Here is a 24,259-nt window from a genome sequence, read left to right on the forward strand (position 1 = left end):
TTCTCTGTATAGATGTTTGTATGTCTTATATGTGTTCGTATATCTTCTCTGAAAAAAATGTCTATTCAGATTCCTTGCTCATTTAAAAAAATTAGTTTGTCTTATTATTATTGAGTTGTGATAGTTCTTTATATATATTGATGATACTAATTCCTTATCAGATACCTTATTTGCAAAATTTTTATCCCATTCTGTGGGTTGTCTTTTCACTTTCTATGTGGTGCTTTTGAAATGCAAAAGTTTTTAACTTTGATGATGTCTGGTTTATTTATTTATTTATTTGCTTTTGGTGTCATTTTTAAGAAACCATTGGGTAATCCAAGGCACAAATATTTACCCTTAGGTTTTATCTACAAGTTTTATATGTTTTTAAGCTCTATATTTATATTTTTATTATATTTTGAGTTAACTTTTTAAATATGGTGTGAGTAGGAATCCAAGTTTTTTTTTTCATGTAGATATTCAGTTGTTCCAGCACCACTTATTGAAAGACTATTCTTTTATCATTTAGTCTTGAGGCCCTTGTGAAAAATCAAGTATCATAAATGTGAGGGCTTATTTCAAGACTCCCGATATAGTTCATTGATCAATATGTACCACAGTACCACACTGTTTTGATTACTGTAGCTTTGTAATAAGTTTTGAAATTAGGAAACGTGAGTGTTCCAACTTGGTTTTTTTCTTTTCAAGACAGTTTTGACCATTGTATGTCTCTTGAATTTTCGTATAAGTTTTGGGACTGGCTTGTCAAATTTCTTTAAAGAAGCCAGCTGGGATTTTGAGCTGGAGATTGCATTGAATCTGTAGATCAGCTGAAGGAGTATTGCTATCTCAACAATAGTCTTTGTCTTCCAATTCATTAATATGGGATACCTTTTCATTTATTTAGTTCTTTCATAATTTATGTCAACAATGTTTTATAGTTTTCACAATATAAGTTTTACTCTCATTTTGTTAAATTTATTTCTAAGTATTTTAGTATTGTTTATGCAATTGTAAATAAAATCTTTTTCTTAATTTAATTTTGGCTGGTTCATTGCCCCTGTGTAGAAATACAATTGATTTTTGTATATTTATCTTGTATCCTGCAACCTTGTTGAACTAATTTATTTGTTCTAATAGTTCTAAAAATGGCTTTCTTAGGGATTTCTATGTACCAGGTCATATCATCTGTGAATAGAGATGGTTTGACTTCCTCATTTTCAATCTGGATGCCTATAATTCTGTGGTTCTTGCCTAGTTGCCCTGGCTGAAAATTATAACTTCTTGAGAGGGTACTATAGACCATAGTAAGAAACTCCATGACCTTCACAAGCTCTTCACTCCTAAATACTATCATGGGGCTGAGGTATCATGCTGGGATCTACTCCCAGGCCATAAGAGGCAAAACTTAGGAATATAGGAAAAAGGAAAAGAGACAGGGAAAAGAAAGAGAAGTGAGAGGAAAGAGAAAGAGGAAAGAGCAGTTGGAGGAGGAGGAGAAGGAAAAGGATAGAGAAAACAATAAGGTAGCTCTCAGGCTGAAGACAACCTCCCTTAGCTCTATGAAGGCAGTAGTGACAGAAGTGAAGTTGTTAGTTTTTATTGGTGATCTTCTTGCCACCGGGAAAGGTAGGCAATGATAGTAGATCATAGCGAAGGCTTTCATTTCCCTTATGGAAGGTAGAAGAATATCAAATTTTTTTATGTAAGGCAGACAGCTTTGAAGAAAATAGCATCAGGTTGGCAAATGATGTAACACAAGGTCCCATGTAGAAAGCAGCAATGCTTTTCTTTGCTAGTGGGCCTGAAATGACTTTGAGCCAGGACTGGGAGGGTGAAGCACTGTTTGTATTGCTGCTCTTCCTTGGCCACTGGTGAAGATCTAGGTGTAAATGAGGGGTAGCAGTGAAAAGGCAACCAACCGTTTAAATCTAAATGGCCCTACTCCAAATGCTGCTGTTTGCCAAGGACCAAAAGTAGCCATGAAGATTATTGATTTATGATTAACTTGTTCAGTCTCTGGGTGAGGGTGCATATTTTAAATTGGATAAACTGAGAGTAGTTTGATCTAGAAAAAGATTAGCATCTGATAAAAGGATGATTCTTCAGAAGTTTTGGGGTTATAAGTAAATATCCTTGGGGTCCATGACTTTTTGAAGAAAATTAATCAGAAAATGTGCATATCAGAATGCAGACAGCACATAGCTATGAACTGTGCCACTTCTGGAATAACAAAAGGCAAACAGGACCTTAAGGAAATGGGCTGGTTTAGAATTATGAATCACTGAGCCCATTTCTTTCAGTGATTAATGATGAATCACTGTTTTAACTTTGGATGAAATAATAGGCGGCATCTGAGGAGCTTCATTAATCATCATAAGAATTAGGCTTGTGCCAATTCATTACTGCAGGGTCGACATGTGCTGAACACTTGAGCTGAATTTCAGGAAGGGATGAACTTTAGGCAACGGCTTGCTTAAAAGAATGAAAACATTAGGGGTCTGTTCTTGCCTGGATGGGTGGGGATTTATGAGTAAAGAATAGATTCTAATGTATCATCCCCTCATCTGGAAGCTTAACAAAACACTAACTACAAAGTCTTTGGCTTTTTGATATTCAGAGTCATGATACAATAGATAACCAACATGTATCATAAAATCTGATACTTTTATCTGTTGTTCACTTTGCATGTTTCCTGTATTCAGAAAGTGATTAACAATCTACTGGACATTTGGATTTCAGCAGGCATGAAAATAAGCACATTTAGCTAATTGTTCTTCTTTGAAGAGCAAAATCATCCTTGCAAAATCCTAGAATAAAAGCTTTCCTTGAAAACTTCTTATTATAGAAAATGCAAACCTGAGCTACAGACAGCAAAAGAAGAAACTTGATTCATACAAACAAGAAATCAGGCTAGATTCATCATTTGGTCAACTTCAAAGACCTTGAGCTGAAATGAGGGTTAAAAAATTGTTCCAACAGATTTAAATTGATGTGCTGCAGAGATATATAGGTAGCATGTATATCTCTCTTGCAGTAGCCAGAAGTGATGGGAAACCCAAGGTAATTTCTTATAGTCCTTAATTCCAACAGATGTGATTTTGATAAAGTAGGAGAAAAATTCACTCAAGTTATGAAAGATGTATATTGTTATGTCTTAATACTTGATTAGTTTTAGTAATCTTTAAGAATCATGAACCCATTCACATCATTTGGAAACTTGGTTTATTTTTTTATAATACATTTTTTTCCCATATCAAAAGCATATGGGTTTTTTGAAGGAAAAAATCAAGGATTAGATCAAAATGTTAAAATCTCATTTTTAAAAATTGACTTTTTTTAGAAACCAGGTCTTACTCTGAGACTCAGGTTGGCCTGAAACTCCAGGGCTCCAGTGATCCTCCTGTCTCAGTCTACCAAGTAGCTGGGACTACAGTATATACCACTGTGCTGGCTTACATCTGTTTTACTTTATTTATTTATTTATACAGAGTCTTGCTCTGTTGCCCAGGCTGGAGTGCAATGACATGATCTCAGCTCACTGCAACCTCCGACTCCTGGGTTCAAGCAATTCTCCTGCCTCAGCCTCCCAAGTAGCTGAGATTACAGGCCCCCACCACCACATCCAGCTAATGTTTTATATTTTTAGTAGAGACAGGATTTCACTATGTTGGCCAGGCTAGTCTTGAACTCCTGATCTCAGGTGATCCACCTGCCTCGGCCTCCCAAAGTGCTGGGATTGCAGGCATGAGCCACTGCCCCTGGTCACATCTGTTTTACTTTAAAAGACTAATTATATTTGAGATATTTTAAAATATAGACTTTCTTAAAGTAGTGTTCATCAGTATTTATAGGAGAAAAAGAGTGAATTGAATTTGAAAAACAAACTTGAATCACTTAGAAGTACATATGGACTATTGGTTATAGCTTACACACATACACATACATGCACACACACAATTTCACATAAAGCTTATATTATTGAGATTTAATAGCTTTCTAACTGATTTCTCTGACCCAAGGTTCTTTCTTAGTCTATGTTTTCAACCTATCAGAGACAACTTCTTTACACATAAAACTCATCTGACTCTGCCTACTTAAAACCCCAGTGAGGTAAGCATTAATGATTCTCAGCTCTTAGGGTTCAGGTTCCTCAGACTGTGGGAGTGGAGAAGGGACAAGGGTAGGGCATGGCCAGGGACATGGGGCCTTCCACACACCAGGTACTGTCTGTGCCCTGAATAAGGCCTCACAAATACTTGTAGACACTGTCATTTGTAAATAAGTAAATTAATTTCAAGCCATGTATCATTGTATTCTCTTTTCATAGGTATTTTCTTAATCATAGGATATTAAAAGTACAACCATGTTAGGGTAGGAGGTCCCTGAACATTTTTTATTTAACTTTAAAAAGGGATCCTCCTATTCTCCAAACTTAGGAATCAGCAGCTATAGGATAAAGGACAAACTTGTCATGGACTGCAACCCGTCACAGCTCAAATTGGACCAGTTGAACACAATCGCTCCAGTTTTAGCTGTTCTCCGGCTCATGCCCGCCCTGCGTCTGTCTGCCTCCAGGGATCCCTTGGAAGCCGTAAGCCGTAAGCCGGAGGCTAGAAGACGGTTGTAGTTCCGTCTTCCTTTGCTGTGTAATATGCCCTTGTGTGTTCCTGTATACTACTGCATGTTTCCTATCATGCTGTCGTTACTTGCCTGACTACCTTACTAAACTGTGAGCAGATTCCGCCACGCCTTCCTCCTCGACTTCCTCCCTTTGCTCCTTCCCTGGAAGAGGTGGAGGGGCCCTTTGTAGGCTCTCAGCTAAGGTTTGTTTAATTGAACTATATTTTAAAGCATGAAGCCAATGCCAGAATTTCAAAGTGGTAGAAGAAGGCCATACATGGAATTCTTTAAAAAACAAACAGGAAACAAAACAACATACAAGCACACACCAACTACAGGCGGGTGACTCGCTGTTGATTTTATCAGCCAAATAAAAGATTTCCAAAAACGTTGAAGAGATGGAGCACAGGAATGAAAACTCGACATTTAAAGAAACATAGAATGAAAGGTAAGGCGCATTTTGGAAGCTGGCACGGAAAAACAACCCTGGAACAGTCTTTCATACACAAGCTGGATGTTGGGGAGGCAAACAATAAGGCGTAGGAGGACTAGAGATGAGGAAAATGAGCACAGAGTCCAGGCCTGCCCAGTACACCACAGGAGGAGTTGCTGGCACCTCCGTGCAGGCGTTGGAGGGTGCTGTGCCTTTGAGCCTTGGGCAAGCTGACAAACAGCCCAGGCGCAGGTGGCTTGGACCAGCTACATGGAAACCCACGGAGATGCCTGGATTTTGTTCCCCTGCATTCAGAGGAATGATACAACTATGGAAATTTTACTGGGTAAACTCCCAGGTACTGTGAAGCTTCTAGATAAGAGTCAGCCCAACTCTGCCTAGAGGCTGCTACCTCTAGGCAGACAAAAATATGGGGCTTACCATCTCTGGAGGCGGGCAAGCAGAGGGCCAGGTGCTCAGTGCTGGGTGGAATGAATGAATGAACAAGGAAAGGGTGAACATACAGTTATGAGATTCCATATGACTACCTGCCTGCTGGGAGTGCTCAGGCCACGACAGTTCCAAATTCCAAAGAAGGTGGTCTTGGAGGGCCGTGTAGAAGCAGATGAGCTGCCATTCTCCTCTTTCTCCTATAAACGATCCTGATGGATTTTAGACACTTCCATTCATTTTATGTCCTCATTACTCTGACTGAGAAAGCAGACTTGATACAAACCAGGACAATTTGAAACTATAAGGATTGGTTTGCAAATTAGAGAGAGTGAGACATTTTCTATCTAAAGGCTGGACAGAATTCATGTCTGAAATCTTCCTTCTCACTGCCAAATCGAATTGAATAATGTTCTTAGTCTAGGAGACCCTTTTAGTTGGTTTGGGCTGCTGTAACAAAATACCTTACACTGGGTAATTTATAAACAACGGAAATTTACTGCTCACAGTTCCAGAGGCTGGCAAGTCCAAGATCAAGGTGTCAGCAAATTCAGTGTCTGATGAGGTCCTGTTCCTTATAGATGGCATCTTCTAGCCGTATCTTCACATTGGTGGAAATGGAGAATAAGCTCCCTTAAGCCTCTTTTAGAAGGCACTAATGCCCTTCATGAGGATGGAGCCCCTTGACCTAATCACTGCCCTGAAATCCCTACTTCTTAATACCATTACCTTGGGTGTTAGGTTTCAGCATAAGAATTTTGGGAGGACAAACATTCAGACCATAGCAAGGACTACCCTGGAGATAGCAGATGGTTCTCCATGAAGATGAGCATCGCTGCTTCTTCATCTGTGTCTCCCTATTGCGTTACTAAGCACAGCATCTTCGTTTGCTGAATTGAACTAAAATGTCACCTGAGCTGCTTTAAAAATATTTCCCTCATTCCTTGCAGTTTTCAGAATTCAAATTATTGGATTTTCCTTTGGATTTCGTGACATTGTGAACCAACATATTTTTATGTTCTCTGGTTATTTATCAGCTGAAATTTAATTCATTCAACAAATATTTATTGAGTGTTTACATCAGACATTATTCTAGACACTTGGGATTCATCAGAGAAAATCATAAAAATAGCCAGGTGCAGTGACTCACGCCTGCAATCCCAGCACTTTGGGAGGCCGAGGCGGGCAGGTCATTTGAGGTCAGGAGTTCAAGACCAGCCTGGCCAACATGGTGAAACCCTGTCTGTACTAAAAATACAAAAAAAATTAGCCAGGTGTGATGGTGCAAGCCTGTAGTCCCAGCTACTTGGGAGGCTGAGGCAGGAGAATCACTTGAACCCTGGAGGCAGAGGTTGCAGTGGGCCAAGATCTTGCCACTGCACTCCAGCCTGGGTGACAGAGCAAGACTCAGTCTAAAAAAAAAAAAAAAAAAAAAAAAAACAAAGGAAACCAAAAAAAAAATCTCTGCGCTCATGGGTCCTGTATTTAGTGCAACAAAAATCTGCAATATTAGTTGCAAATATACAGTAACAGTTAGATTTCCCTTGTATAATGAAATGAGTGATGTTTAATAGGCACTTTTCTATGCCATTCATTGTTGTTGACAGCTAGTTGATTTTGCAATTCTGGTATCCAAAAGCTCTAAATGGCTCCATAGATCTCTGCTTTAATCTATTCCAATCTCTGTTTCACTCTTTCTCTATATGTATATACACCCTGAGATAATATGTGCATCCTTAACTACACTTGCAAGGAAGGATGAAAGAGACACATATTATTATGTAATACTTCCATATGTAAGCCTAAGTCAGTCTATGAGGACTTCCAAGAGATCTCTTAAGACCCAACCATGCTAAATATGAATAGTAATCCAAGGGTTGGTATTTCATCCTGACTTTATTGTTTCTTCCAGTTACAAACTTCTCACTCAAAGTTTCACTCATATTTATGTACCCCTCTATCTGTGATTACAAAGCTTAGCTCCAAGTCTGGTTTTAACATTTCAGAAGGGTCTCTTTTCTTTACCGAGACAGACAATCCCACTGAGTCAGAGGCCTGAGGGTATTCTCAGTTGAGCCCTCATATTTAAGATTGTGCTCTGTTGGTTCTAAGTCACGTTGCCTTAAGCAGGACAACACGTTTCCCTGCAAGCAATAGAGAGCATTTTACTCGGCCAGATGCCGGATGGAGGGAAAGGGGTGAGGAGGGATTTTTCCCATTCCCGTTGGGATTCACATATATAATTTTCTACTTGGAATTTCTCACACTTGACTAAACGCTGGCTGAGGACCTGGTGTGATGGGGGAGAGGGATTTGGGGGGTTCCATTTGGAGGGGCTGGTAGAGGCTGCTATGCATTCTGGCTGGGGTTGGGGTCATACTTGCATCCAAATTCTGCTTCTTCCAGTTACTTCTGTGTGCACTTCCATTTTTTTTTCATTTGCAATGTAAGGAAAATATTACCCTTAAACAGTTGTTCCAAAGTCTAAATGAAGTAATTTCCATCAAAGGCCCTGGCACCTGTGAACTGTTGGAGCAGACAGTGTTGAGGCCCCGCTTAGGGTCACCAAATTTAGCACCTAAAATACAGCACACCCAGTTAAATTAGAATTTCAGATGAAGGACAAATGCTTTTTAGCTATAATGCAATACATAAATATAACCAAATATATTACACAATAGAATATATAATAACATAAATATTTACAAATTTACTTCAGTGTAAATATTGCATGGGGCATATTTATATTAAAAAATTATTTGTTGGTCATCTGAAGTTCAAATTCAGTTCAAATGACAACTCTAGCTGCTATGGTTTGCACGTTCCCTTGAAAACTCAGGTAGAAACTTAATCCTCCAAGGGTCAGCATTGAGAGGTGGGGTTCTGAAGAGGTGATTGGATCATGAGGGCTCTGCCTTCATGAATGAATTAATCTATTCATGGGTTAATGGATTACAGGTTAAAGGATTAATGGTTTATCACGGGAGAGGAACTGGTGGCTTTATAAGAAGAGGAGGAGAGGCCTGGGATAGTATGTTAGCCCTCTCAGCTCCCTCACCGTGAGATGCCCTGCACTGCCCCAGGATTCTGCAGACAATCCCCACCAGCAAGAAGATGCTCCCCCTCAACTTGGACTTCCTAGTCTCCAGGACTGTAAGAAATACATTTCATTTCTTATAATTACCCAGTACTAGGTCGTTTATGAAACAGAAAACAGACTAAGACATTAGCCTGACATTCATCCCCTTCTCTGGGCCTGTGTGCTGACTCTCAGCTGCCCTGAGTGTTGGCTGCTAATTGTGCACAGTTGCCCCTTTCTATTGAGGCCTTGGCTGAATTGGAGCTATCTCATTTGGGAAATTAACCCCCTCCCACCACCAATGGGGTCATCCTGTAGCCCTGACTGCCTGGACTGCCTGGTGGATGCAGAAAACATCGGCTACCTTTTCTCAAGGAGGGACAAATTATGTGGGCTGCTGTTAGGGAGCTGCCCTGAGAACCCAGGCTGTAACTAGATTCCAGTCAAGACGACGTCCTGACAGTATTCTTCCCTTACTCTCTCCCTTCCCTCTCTTCCTTTTTGAGATGGCTTCCTCAATTATTCCATGGACTCTTCATCCCCAGTCTTGTCTTAGATTGAAACCCAGTCTAAGGTAGCAATCCATGAATGTGGATTTTTCTCCTTTCCTATGATTAAAACATTGTGAGGATCTTTTAAAAAATGGGATTTAAAAAAACAATTTTTAAAATTTAATTGTGGTAAAAACCATGCAACATAAAATGTACCATCTTAACTGCTTCTGAATATACAGTTCAGTTGTAAGTATATTCACACTGTTGTGCAACCAAAGTCTAGTCTAGAACTTTTTCATCTTGCAGAACTGACCCTCTGTACCCACTAAACTACAGTTCTCCATTTCCTGCCTCCCCTAACCCCTGAAAACCACCACTCTACCTTCTGTCTTGAGAAATTTGACTACTTGAATTATCTTACATAAGTAGAATCATACAGTATTTGTCTTTTTGTGACTGGTTTATTTCACTTAGCATAATGTCCTCAATGTTCATCCATGTTGTAGTCAGAATTTCCTTCCTTTTTAAGATGGAATAATATTATCTTACATGTATAGATCCATTTTGTATAGCTATTTATCTGGTGATGGACATTTGGGTAGTTTCTACCTCTTGGCTATTGTGGATAATGTTGCTATGAATATGGTGTGCAAATATCTCTATAAGATACACTTTCTCATTTTTTGTATATATACTCAGAGATTGGATTGCTGGATCCCTTGGTAACTAAATGTTTAATTTTTTGAGGAATCTTCATACTGTTTGCCATAGTGGAATACAGTAGGAATTCCTGACAAAAGTAGGAATTCCTGAAAAAATGCAATGACGCTTAAGAGAGTGTTTTCAGATATTGATATATGACTTTCATTGTGGAAAATACTAGAAAATTCACAAACATAAAAATCATACTATGATGAAATCATATAATCAGATTATAACTCCCCTTTTAAATGACAGCTCATTGCAAAAACAAGATGGTCTTCTTCCTCCAAAAGGGGAAGAGAAGGGTGTAATTTTCCCAAAAGAGGGATGATAAGTCAATATTTTCTTTGTTTCTTCTTGGTTTGTACTTTTGATATAGGCAGACATGCTAAATTATCCTTCAGATTTGGGACAAAACAATTGGGAATGGAAAGGAAACTGAAATCAGCATCGATCTGTGATTTAATCTTTCATATTTAAACTTTAATTCAATTGAAACTTATTTTAGTTAGCAAGTAGCTCCATCTATATTTACTGAACATTTCCATATTGTTTGGAATGCTACCTCTATCACATATTTGTTTAAATGTGGGCCTCTTTCTGGTCTTCTATTCTGTTCTGTAAATCTTTCTGCCTAGTTCTCTGCTATTAGTATACTGTTTAAATTCCTGTGACTTTAAAACATTTGTTAGAATATGGGAGACCAAGGGTTTCTTTATTACCCTTCTTTTAAAAAAGAAATTGGCTATTATATAGTCCTTCTATCAAAAAGTTCATCATTTCTATGGATTTTAAAATATTTCATTGAAATTTTAATTGAAGTTGTATTAAATTTTTGGATTGTTTTGCAGAAAATTGGCATTTAATTTTTCCAGAAGATCTCTCTAATTCAGAGTCTTCTTTTAGTAATCTTCCTTTAATAACTTTCGGCAAAGTTTATTTTCAAATCAGTACTGCAGAATTCTTGTTGAATATCCCCTAAGTATTTAATTTTTGTTTGCTAAACAAAGGAATATGAATAGTTAAACTAAAGTTGTGAATAAAATCTTATATTTCAAATGACTGTTGCAGAGAAGCAAAAGAAAGAAATAAGCGTAATCTGCATTCCCACCACCTATCGTAATCACTATTATTTTAAAGTTTTCCATGCTACACACACACACACACACACACACACACACAGAGAGAGAGAGAGAGAGAGAGAGACAGAGAGACAGAGAGATATAGAGAGAGAGGTTCATAGATTTTTTCCTCTGACTATATGTAAAGTTATAGAATAAGGCCTACTTGATCTTGGTGTATTAGTCTCACTAATGTATGCTAGATTAAATTTGCTGACTTTTAATGTAAAATTTCATGCATTTCTACTGTAGATGAGGCCATTTCTACTGGCCTATCATTTTCTCTCTTTTTCAGCATTTGTAAGATTTTATATCAGAGCTCTGCTATGTTGATCAAATAATTGTGAAGCTTTCCACATTTTCACAAGTTTGAAATAATTCAATAAGCAGTGAGATTACTTTTTCCTTAAAGGTTTGAAATAATTAGCCAATTAAAGCCTGTAGGTGAATACCGGATATGTATTTTTATAAGAGATTAGAAATAAGGTACTTGTTGCCTCACTATTCCAGTAGATATAGAGCAGAGATCAGTAAGAGAGATTCTAAAAGGTCTGAGAGGAGGAGCCTTGATTGAACCTCAGACTGGAGAAGGAAAAGGACCTGTAAGCTTCAGGACTGGGTTTGGGTCTTGGTACCACCAGCAGATGACATTGGTCTCCCCTTTATAGTTTCCTTTTTTTTTTAGTTTGTAAAATGGGAACACTCATGCCAACCTTCAAATAAGTGATAACTGAATCAGCTATTTCTGCAGGAACTTCTGGGAAGCTCTGAACACATGTGGAAAGTTTTGGATGCTCGGTGCAGAGAGTACGGCAATTTGGGAGGATATCTCCCCCCAGCTATCACTTCTGCATTGACTGCTGTACTGCTGAGGCTCCCTCTGTGAGAAGCAGAGCTGCAGAGAAACAAGGTGGGCACTCCTGGTGACTGAGCTGGCAATTTGGCCCTTGGGCACATGGGGACATCACTGGGGACTTTCAGAAATACATGGGCTGGGGGTTTGTGGGGTGATGCAAGGTAATGGAAGTTTTTGAGAACAGCAGGGCAAAAATAGAAAATTGGGTTAATGTTGTAAAAGTGACCTGATGTAAACCCACAGGCTGCTGAGTCCTGGGGAATGTCCAGATGAAACAAGCATCATGTTTTGTGCAGATGGGTGAAACAACAGGGGGAGCAAAAGGAAGGAAGATACTAGTTACCAACCTAGTTACTTTTGAGGTGTGTGGTGGTGAGCAGAGCCACATGGGGGAAGCCTGCTTTAGACCTGAACTTGGTAATCCATCTGCAGGAAGCCGGTTTCTTGTTGCACTATTCAGGAAGTGACCCAGCTGCCCGTAGTTCACTCCTTCTATGCAAAAGAAGCAAAGGACTGAAAAACAAGTTGGACCCAGGAAGTTTTTCAAGAATGCGAGTTTCAGGGTCAGCAGCCATGCCATGTAGTGTCACCTGGAAAGGATGGCTCTGCTCACAACACCTGCACTGGCACCCGCCCATCAGTCCTATCCTATCCTGGGTACTGGCTGGTAAGTTAGCTGGGTGTGGTGGGTGTGTGCCACCATACCCAGCTAATTAATTTTTTTTGGTAGAGATGGGGTCCCACTATGTTGCCCAGGCTGGTCTCAAATTCCTGGCTCAAGCGGTCCTCCTGCCTTGGCTTCCCAAAGTCTTGGGATTACAGGCTGAACCACCACACCTGGCCCTGGGTACATTCTTTACATCAGATGACAGCTGACTTTTTGTGTAAAGGGCCAGGTAGTAAATACTTTAGGCCTTGTGGCCCTGTATCATCTACTCAACTCTGTCCTTGTTTTGCAAAAGCAACCACAGATGATATGTAAATGAATGATAATGACTGTGTTCTAGTAAAACTTTATTATGGACATTGAAATTTGAATTTTAGATCGTTTTCATGTCATGAAATATTATTCTTCTTGTGTTTCTTTCAATTATTTAAAATGTAAAAATCATCCTTAGCTTGCAGGCCTTACTACAGGTAGCAGACTATAGTTGCTTTACTCATACAAAACATTCCCTTGCTTTTTGAGACCCTATGTAGTCCCTTGGTGGGATCAATTCCACCCATAGACATAAAACTAAACAGCAAAAGATCTTGATGAAAATTCAGTAAAGCATCATCTACAGCAAATTGTCCAGAAAACCCTAAAAATTTTGAGCTACTGGTCTTCTAGACAAATGCTCTCAGGTAGTGACTTTAACACAAATGATGTAACGAAAGGCCAGATTCCTAGATAAAACCACTCTTGCCATTAATGGTTCAAAAGAAGAAAATAGAATATAACTATCAGTAGTTTATTATACTGATAAATTAATGTTTATCAGCCAGCTAGCTGCTATACTACGTTTCTTCCCCTTTGAGCAAGATGGTGAAGCTATCACTTAGTACCTCATTCTGAGTTTAAAAAAACATCATTGCAAGTGGAACGTGTATTTACCAAGAGTTCTAGAATGGCCAGAAGAATTCTTGATATATTAAATATCTTATAAACATTTAACGAAAGTGAATAGAAATCTTTATTTTAGCCCTCTCAAATCTCAGGTTTCATCTTTTGTTTCTCTACTTACATTCTCAAGTCACTGAGTACATACTACTCTCCCTCTATTTTTTGAAAACTCAAACAAAACAAATATAATAACAAAAAGCTTCCAGTGTCTTCACGTTAGTATAAGATGGCACTGGAAGATCAGAAAAAGCTCTTGAAGCTCTGAAAAGTACCACAGAATTTTCTGCGTTGTCATTTTCTATGCACTGAAGGTGCATAGAAGCTGGACTTTTGTAAGTTCCAAGAGTGATTATATAATTTTTTCCCCAGCAGACATTTTTGGAGCCATCTCTTTGTAGAGGAGACATTAAAGCATAGTGTTCAAGGGCACAAATTTTAGCAAGACAGAGCCCTGGGCTCAAAATTCAGTTCTGCTACTTACCATGTACAACTGTAGACAAATTACTCTAAATCATAGTGTTCTCATGAGCAAAACAAGGCTGATAATAACCATTCCTCACTGTCATTGTGAAACAAAATGAGATATTGTATGCAAGGTATTTAGTACAATGTCTAGCACATTGTAAGGATTAAAAAAAACGGCAGCTCTTATTTTTTCAACTATTGGATTTACTCTGTGTGTGTGTGTGTATGTGTGTGTGTGTGTGTGAATGTGTGTATCTGTTTGCATGTATTGGAATATATTCCAGGAAGAATCAATGAAACATGTTTGTCTTGTAACACTCACAGATGGCTATAAAAATGTTCTGGGAAATAAAATTATCATACAGGATTTGTGTCTCAATCCATCAGGTTTCTGCAGAAGAATCAAATTCTGAGTGAACAGATATTGTGGCCTGTGAAATCAAAGAGAGATGCTGAACATTTCAAGTATGTTCTTTGCTGACTGTCAAAGCAAAGTATACACAAAAACAGCAGGACAGATCGTAACAGAAACACACCCACCCACACACAGACATTAATGCAGTTGGATGTACATTCTACGGCTCACACTTGCTTAAGATAGCACAGAATAGAAATTCTTGAAACAGTCCTAGAGGAATAAAAAGCTGCATGAATGTGTGAAAACTATTCATATTGGAAGTGTTTCCTTCAAGAAAAAAAGAATGCCAGCAAAATAAAGACCCTGAAACACAAGAGGAGGACTCAACGCAGTGGAAGGTAAAGAATTAGAATCCACTGGCGCATTACAATACCTGTAGATTAAACAACACCACCGCTGGACTTGAACATTTCTTCTGGATTTAACTATAAAACCCCCAGAAGGATCTAAAGCCACTTTCTTCAGCAATAGCTGGATCTGTTGGTAGACATGACTTACAGAAATGACCCAGGTAAAAGCAGCTGATTTAGTTATCCTCAAGCTGCCTCTGCTTATAAGTACAGAGCAAGATAAGAAGAAAGAAAGACTATAATACAGATACTGGTACAGTTTTGTCATACGCTTCTGCAACCATAAACTTTTTGGATGTAGGACCCCATGGTAACTACATAAATAATGTTATTGCTTAGCAGGATAGTAAATAATTCAAGCCCCATACTCAGGATCCTTACAATTGTTGCAAAATTCAGATTATTTCCAGGTATGCAGGCCAGGGATATGGATTGCCAGGAAATCAGTCAAACACATCTTTCTGGTGACCTAGTGGCAAGGCTTTGCAATCTCAGCTTTTGGCTCACCTTACTTTATGCTGAATCCTATTTATCAATGTCTTACAACATGTGAATGACGTCAGCCTATATTAAGAAAAAAAAAAAAAAAGAAAACAGCAAGCAAGAAGTGAAAGACTACACAAAAGTGGGAAGTTAATCATTTGACTTTTCAAAGCATCGTGAAAGTGATAAAGCATTAACACCAGAGGAGGCTGCAACTGCCCAGGGGTTAGCTCAGAAAAGAAACAGGAGTGGATAATACCAAAAGACCAAGGTGCTTTTGACCAGCTTCAATCCTTTCCCAGCTCTCTAGCTCCTTTGCTGAAAAAGAACACTCAATTCTGATGGCTTCAAGTACAGAAAATGTGATTTTCTGCATTCACTCTTAAGGTTCATGGTTTCTTCAGTTTTCATGTTTCTGCATGCTTTTTATAAACTGGTAAAAGCAAAAGAGATATCTACTGCTTTAAAAAGTCTCATAGTGGCTGGGCGCAGTGGCTTACACCTGTAATCCCAGCACTTTGGGAAGTCGAGGCAGGTGGATCACCTGAGGTCAGGAATTCAAGACCAGCCTGACCAACATGGAGAAAATCTGTCTCTACTAAAGATACAAAATTAGCCGGGTGTGGTGGCGCATGCTTGTAATCCCAGCTACTCAGGAGGCTGAGGCAGGAGAATTGCTTGAATTCGGGAGGCAGAGATTGCAGTGAGCCGAGATCGCGCCATTGCATTCCAGCCTAGGAANAAAAAAAAAAAAAAAAAAAAAAAGAAAAGAAAAAAGAAAAAGAAAAAGTCTAATAGTTTATATCTCCCTTTCTGGAAAACAACACAACATTTATAAGTCAATTCAATCAGTAACGTTGTGGCTATTTTAAGTCACTCTTTCTTGATTTAGAGTAAAAATCACTGTGACATTTTATGACCTGGGAAAAAAAGAAGTTATAATTACATTTGTATGCTACTAAGCTAAAAATTATATGTGGTAAACATAGTTCACACTGTTGTCCAAATTTTCCTTTTACTCAAGAATGTTTTGGAGAAAATTTTAAAATCTTATTTTTTTCCTCAAGGTTTCAAAATAACTGTAAATATTTTTCTTCATTATTAACTTAGTGGGACACTTTGCTCCAAAAAACTGGGGAGGGACTCACCAATGTATGCCATGCTGATTTGAGTCATTCTTTTGTGGAGTTTTGTACATTTCAGGTCAGTCAGTGTCCGTGGACTAAAGTCTGTGGAAGAATGGCCTTGTGGAGTGGAGGTGACCCCGGTTCACTCAGCCAGGCTGGCGTTGGCTTCCACTGGGCTTCAAACCCTGTGTTTACTCTGCAGTCCTGCATTTTCTTTGCAACAGCCTGATCATCAAAGAAGACAAAAAGAGAGTTGGAGCATGGCGAGGAGGATGCTATTGCTTCTTTCCTTTCTTTTAGTACTAAACATAAATAGAAGCAAGACAGGACTTCAGTTTGACTCTTAAAGAAGGGTTTAAAATGTTTTGTTCTTGCACAACAAAGGCACAGAGACAAAAAGACTCCTACTTTCAAAGCAAAATTTATCTATCTTAAAAAAAAGAAATGGATGAAAATCAATCATTTTAAAAGTTGCTGAAACTTTAGTAAATTATCCATGGTTTTAGAAATGAGAAGATCACTGTTCCTGTGTGGTTATATTTCATGTTCAAACCCTTGCAAAAGAACAACAGTACAAAATCCAATGTGGTTGAGTTTTAAAACCATGAGTCGAATGAAAGCGAGGAATATATATAACCAAACAATGACACTTAGGAGGTCTGAAAAAAAAAGCAAACTACTTCATATGAGATTCCAGGATTTGTCACTGAACAAGATGAATAGTTTCCAAAGTGGTCAACTTGTTTGACCAGACTTGATTGCATTTCGTTGTTTCAAAGCTGGTTCATACCTGTCCAGGCAAGGCCTTCATTTCTTAGAAACAGCACGCTATTGTCTTATGTTGATCAACTTTTTTTATTTTTAGTAGCTCCTGTGTCTTGTCCCCTCTCTAGTTGAGCTGATCTATTTTCTTGACTATTTACTAAACCACAATGTATATTGTTGTTCCTTCAGACCCTTTAATGAAAGCCCCAGACTTTGGTACTTACTGGCTTGTAACCTTGCAGAAGTCACTTATGGCTGATGAGCCTCAAACTCCTCATCTGGGAGACGGCAGTGCATCCATCCACTCATTCCTTTAAAAATTGTGTATGTCTCCTAGATGTGGGGCATTGCATGCAGAAAGACAAAGACAAATCAGACCCAGTCCTTGCTGTCAAGGGTTTTACTATAATGGAGAGACACCCACGTAAATGCCATAAATGTCCTGAAGTGTGATCAGTGCCTCATGTGCCATGAGGGTGGGATGGTGTGATCAGGTCTACTTGGGGGTGAGAGGAGTGAGAAACATCAGCACAGGTGAGAGAGGAGAGTGAGACACGTTTGTGAAAGCACTTGACTCATAACAGTAGCCGACAATCATGAGCATTTCCTATGGGCTGGGTACTGGACTGAGCGCTTGAGAGACGTTTCATCCCATCTCTCCAGTTCACCTCTTTGGTAGTTACTCTTATTAGCTCTAAATTGATAAGGAAATTGAGGCCTTCCGAGATGAAACATTTTGCTCAAGGATACACTCAAAATGACAATCTCAAGGTTCTATCCCAGGCAGTAGAACCCCAGAACCCTCCTATTTAACCACTAAACCATGCAACCTTCCCCTTTCCTCGCTTTGGTTGCAGAAGCACCAAGTATTTGTCTGCGTCCTTCACAGTGCAGCGGTGCCCACAGCTATGGATGGTTTTGGGGTCGGGGGAAGGCTCTGTGGGAGAGCAGGACAGGTTGTGGGGGCTGGGTGCAGAAAGCTGAACAAAGCAGGTTTATCCATAAGGGGTTACTCAAAACTAAAACAAAAACTAAAAAAAGACCTAAGTTCAGTTACTTATTTTGGTCTTTCCCTTCCAGATAATATTTCTTTTCTCACTTAGCTCAAACTGACTGAAAAAGACATTGGTGATTCCCAACACCTTTAAAACCCAAGATCAAAGGAACAGTATGTCCCATGATAGACGCAAAAGGACTCTCATTCTTGGGGGATTTAAAATAAACAGACAGGCAACAAACTTTCAACTATTGTTTAAATTCAGTCCAAAGGGATTTTCTAATCTAAAGAACTCCACTGTTTTATTTCAGGGTCAGAGCAAGTTCCCATTTAGTACACAGAAAGGTTTTCTATGAGGGAATTTAAAAAAGACATATGCAAATATACCAGAGAGATTAATAGGATGGCATAGCTATGAGACACACAAAATGAAATACAATGACACATAATACATTTTAGTTTGATTTTTCAATATTATATAAATGCTCTTAATTAATATTAAAACAACAATTAATGGGAAACAACTACATTGGTTTGATAAATGGAATAGAGCCTTTTTCAAGGACTTTTTTTTTATTCCAAATATAATATAGTTGATTGTGGAAGACTAAGAAATGAATGATAAATATACAAAGAAATGGAAGTCACCCCTTTGACTCTAGGCTCTCTAAACTCTACTTACAGCCCCATTGTGAGCCTTCTGGAGGTCTGCCCTGCCATTCTTGTTAGTACTACAGCACATTCTCACTTCTCTCTTCTCTTTATACACATACGCATGCACACACATGCATGAACACACACACTGACTGACTCTCGGTCCAGCCACCTCATGGCCGGACCTGTCCTCTCAACCAGCTCTCACCCCATCTCCCATACCAGCCATAATTGTGGGTGCCACTGCACTGTGGAGAAAGCAGACATGTACCGAGTGCTTCTGCTACCAAATCAAAGAAAACAGAAGACAACTGGGTTTAGTGGTTAACCATCAGGGTTTGGGGTTCCATTGCCTGGGTTAGAATCTTGCCTGGCATATAGTAAATGATCAATAAATGCTTGCTATTGTTATAACTAGAGTTAGTATATACATTATTGTTTCACAAAATTGGGCTCATAAATTGTATAGTTTTGTATCCAATGAAACTGATAATATTAAAGAAGCTTTAAAGTAAAATAATAAGGCAAATCATATTAATCAAGGTTCTTTGCATTGTAAGAGACAGAAACCCAACTCAAACCACCTTAAGCACCAAGAATTTGTTGACTCATTGTGTTTAAAGTCCGGGAAAATTTCTCTTTGCACAGCTGAATCCAAGTGTTCAAACAATGTTGTCATGTTCACTCTCTTTCCTCTCATTTCTCAGCTCAGCTTGTTTCTGTGTCTTTTGTTTGCATGTTGGATTTATTCTCTCTTGCTTTACACAACCTTTCTCTACTTTGCTGACAAGTCTTGGGTTGACGTGATCCAAAAAGAGAAAAAATGGTATTCCCTTCTGAATCTAACAGGTAAGTAGCACAGAAGACACTAACCCAGCTTGATTCACATGTCCATCCTCAACCAATTTCTGTGTTTCTGGTGTTGTTCCTCGATTGGCCTCGATCTTTTACCTTCCTGCAGTGTGAGCTGGGGCTGCCCATGATCTTGGAAGGGCACAGTGACTTCCCCACAGTATAGGAATTTTCCAAAGGAACCAAAAAGCGTGAGTTAGTAACTGTGCCGGGTAAACATAAAGCTTTAGCAATCAGAGTTATCGTTCTTAGTTTTTAAAAAGATATGGAATCAACTTTGAATTAAGCCTCAGAATTGCTTCTTGGCCTTTGGTTGAGATCAAGCTTTTTTTTTTTTTTTTGAGATAGAGTGTCGCTTTTGTTGCCCAGGCTGGAGTGCAATGGTGTGATCTCAGCTCACTGAAACCTCTTGCTTCCGGGTTGAAACCATTCTTCCGCCTCAGCCATTCTTCTGTCTCAGCCTCCCGAGTAGAGTAGCTGGGATTACAGGTGTGTGCCACCATGCCTGGCTAATTTTGTATTTTTAGTAGAGATGGGGTTTCACCATGTTGGTCAGTCTGGTCTGTGAACTCCTGACCTCAGGTAATCCATCCGCCTTGGCCTTCCAAAGTGCTGGGATTACAGGCATGAGCCACTGGTGCCCAGCCTCAAGCATTTTTTTTTTTTTTTTGAGACGGAGTCTTGCTCTGTTGCCCAGGCTGGACTGCAGTGATGTGATCCTTGGCTCATTGCAAGCTCCGCCTCCCAGGTTCAAGTCATTCTTCTGCCTCAGCCTCCTGAGTAGCTGGGACTACAGGCACCTGTAGAGATGGGGTTTCAGTGTGTTAGCCAGGATGGTCTTGATCTCCTGACCTCGTGATTCTCCCACCTCAGCCTCCCAAAGTGCTGGGATTACACGCATGAGCCACCACACCTGGCTCAAGCATTTTTTTAAGCCTCAGAAAAAAGGTACTTATACAGTGGGGAAAAACAACATAATTTTGTATGTACAGTACATTTTTAACTGGAATATGCCTGATTTCTTATGAAGTATTGTACAGATATTTGGTAGCACACTGAGTATTTTGAGCTGAATTGATTAACTGATGAGATACATCTTTGAATATATATATTTTTCTTTCCTCACACATTCCAGTTGGATATTCATTTTCCAACAGCACCCTTGCAAAGTCTAGACAGATATTCCCTCTCCTCATTCTTTCTTCTAGGTACACAGTCTATCTGTAAACCATGTAAGACAAATATTACTAGCATTCTATTTTACAGAATTAACTCTCATTATTGGAGAACCATTCCAATTAGTAGTTAAGATGAGAGACACCTGTTCTTCAGGCGACTGCCAGCAGGGATAAAAGGCAATACTTGTTGGATGGATTTTAAAAACACAGAGATGATGTTGAAAGCAACCATAGTGGGTAAAAATGGTTATTTTGAAAACTCATTAACCAGCTGCCATGGAGTGTTCAGTTGATTGATTTTACTATTTTTTAAAAAAGATTTTTGATACCAGTATAGCCAAATATCTGATTTTTTAAGTTCTTTCTGTATGTGACCATGTAAATCTAATATCTCTAAAGCTATTTTCCAGTCATGATACCAAGATTTATGCATAAGTACATCCAGTTTGAAAGTTACTGTGATCTCACTTGTTTCCAGGAAGTCCCTGCAGCAAGGAGGGGTAAAGCCTAAATTGCTCCAGGGCAATGTGAGTTGTGTTTTACTTTTCATCATCATTTGGATGCTCTCAAATATACTACCTCAGACTCTCTGACAGTCAGAACTGGCCACAGATGGGTCTATTCAGTTGATCTTCATCATCTATGCTTTTTCTGGAATTCTTTTCTTCACGTGCAGGGTTCCTTTCTTTATATCTTTTTCTTTATAACAATTGTTTTATCTTATTGCAAGCTCCTGTAACGAGAAGCCCTGATTTGATAAGTCATGTAACATGGCATGAAATCCAGAATCCGGGGGAGAGCAGGACACAGGTGGCCACCAAGTGTGGCCTCAGCCCCTGTGCTCTTTCATCCTACCCTGGTGCTTCTCAGCCTGGTTCAACACTTGGGTCAGGTTCGAAGTTCAATACGTGAAGGTGCGTCTCCACGTGAAGATTCCTTTGCAATTTTGCAGTATGCCTCTTGCTTTTCACTCTCAGCCCAGCCCCCTGAAAACTGTGTTGCTGACTTAGACACTTCTTACATCAAGTCACTCCGTTCACCTGTTTTCTTACTGTCACAAGAGTGGATCTGATCTCAGTTTGTTTTGGGAATAGAAGATAAACTTACAGTCTTGTAGTTTCTTTTCTTCCTCTATAAAGAGTGATTCCACTGTTCCCCCTACTGCATAGGGTTCTCTCCTGTTATTGGAATTCTTGATGCTTTAGTGACTGAATTCTTTTTTATTGCATTTGATACTTGTTCCAGCATGGTGTTCACCGAGTCTTATTTCCACACTGAGAAGATCTAGTTTCAGAAGCACATCAGGTTTCCTTAGAACATCAACCCTCAGCTGATTCATTGTTGCAAGGTATGCCGCAGGCACACAAAGAGATGGAATTGTCTGTCACTAAATGGAACTGCGTGGAGAGTAACTCATTGTTGCTGTTGGCTAGATAATTTAACAGTGATTTATCACATTATCTGTTTTGGAGAAAGAAAGGCAGAGTGGAAGCTTTTCCTGTGGTTGAGTGAAGTTTGTCTGTTTGGGTTGTGTACTGATTAGAGTATATTGATTTGTGCACCTGCTGTGCAGCTATGAAGTGGAGCTCCTGGTTCTCTGTGTTGTGCTACTGGAGGGATGGTGAGGCTTCCACACAGGCTAAACCTGCATTTACTGCTTCTTCCTGTAAATCTGTCTTTTTTTCAAAATGTAAACATGTAGGAGTGTCTTTCTTAGTCCATTTGGGCTGCTATAACAAACTACTGTAGTCTAGATAGCTTATAAACAACAGATATTTATTTATTTTCTTAATTTCTAGAGGCTGGGAAGTCCAAGATCAAGGAATTGGCAGATTCTGTGTCCAATAAGGCCACTTTCTGGTTCACAGATGGTGTCTTCTTGCTGTGTCCTTGCATGGTGGAAGGGAAGACCAAGCTCCCTGGGGCCTCTTTTATGAGGGCACTAATCCCATCAATGAAGGCTTTGCCCTGTGATCTGGCTACCTTTCAATGGCCCCATTTCTTAGTACCATCATCTTAGTACTACCTCTCAGTGACATGAGTGTCAAAGAATTTGCAAACATATTTTAAAAGCATCACACCTCTCTAAGACAATGTTAATATATTCTTTAGATTTGAATCTAAAGCCATGCCTTGTTTCTATAATCCTGATTGATCAATTGACTGATCAATTGATTCAAGAGTTAAGGCCAGGTGTGGTGGCTCATGCCTGTAATCCCAGCACTTTGGGAGGCAGAGGCAGGTGGATCACTTGAGGCCATGAGTTTGAGATTAGCCTAGCCAACATGGTGAAACTCTGTCTCTACTAAAAATACACAAATTAGCCAGGTATGATGGCACACGCCTGTAGTCCCAGCTACTTGGGAGGCTGAGGCAGAAGAATTGCTTGAGCCTGGGAGGTGGAGGTTGCAGTGAGCTGAAATCATGCCACTGCACTCCAGCCTGGGAGAAAAAGTGAGACTCTGTCTCAAAAAAATAAAACAACAATAAAAATTTTAAAAAAATGTAAGGAAAGGAGTTAAAAAGCACTCATCTGCTGTAAAGTTCCATCACAGGTCAACATATTCAGTGACATCTCATGAGCAGTATGGAGCCTTCGTGCATACCACATTGACCCAATTCATGCCAAGCATTTTATGGACAGTTAATAAAGAGAGAAAATGGATGAATGGATATATAATTCGTTCACCTATCTGTCATCAATCAAAAGAGCTTTTAAGCCAGACAGATTAGAAGCCAACAGAATGAATTATAACTTGGTATCTTGGGTAAGAAAATGTGTTTCTAAAATATAATTAGTATAACATTTGTTTTGTTTTGTTTTGTTTTGTTTGTACATACAATTTAGTTAAAAGGCATATATTCAAATAATTGCCTGATTTGGTGACAGAAGGCAAATGTTTCCTGAAGAGTATTAAGAGGTTTCCAGTCTTAATACTTTTTAATTATTTGAAAATAATTAAATGTTTGAAATGTACAGGTGATAGTAGCCCCACACCCCTTCACTGTTAGTGGAAGAAACACTGGGTGGGCTCAGAAAGCTGGAAGACTGCTGCCAGAGGCTCCTCAGGGTTTAACCTGGACCCTTCCTTTCACTACAAAATTGATGCCAGTGCAGAGGCCTAAGATAGTTCTAAAATTCCAGACTCATCAACTCATAATAGTATCACTACTCAGTCATACAGTGAGGAGGGATTTTAGAGGAGTATTTGGTTCTGGCCCCCATTTTAGACATGGATGTCACGGGCTCTTTTCTACTTCGAGGTTATTTTTCTGGGTGCCTATCTGCATATCTGGGGGTAGCTCTATGCGAGGATCATGTGCCTGATCCTCAGTGGCTGGCCACCACCCTAATGTACTCCTCTTACCAGCCAACATTGTCCCCTAGGGAGACTCTTCCTATCTGTAGCCCTGGGCTAGGACATTATCACTGCAGCCGTGGATTTACAAAGGATTTTGAGACAAAAGATGTCTGCCCTGAGCACATATGCATTTTAGGAATGAGGAGAATGGATTCAACACAGAGAAAAGATAGATGACTGGAGTGGGTCAGACGTAAGGTGATGAAGGCACGAGTTATGCAGGGGTTATGCAGGTGAAAATTAATGCACATATATGAAGACT

Source organism: Theropithecus gelada, chromosome 8 (genome assembly GCF_003255815.1).
Source record: "Theropithecus gelada isolate Dixy chromosome 8, Tgel_1.0, whole genome shotgun sequence".
NCBI classification, from domain to species: Eukaryota; Metazoa; Chordata; class Mammalia; order Primates; family Cercopithecidae; genus Theropithecus; species Theropithecus gelada.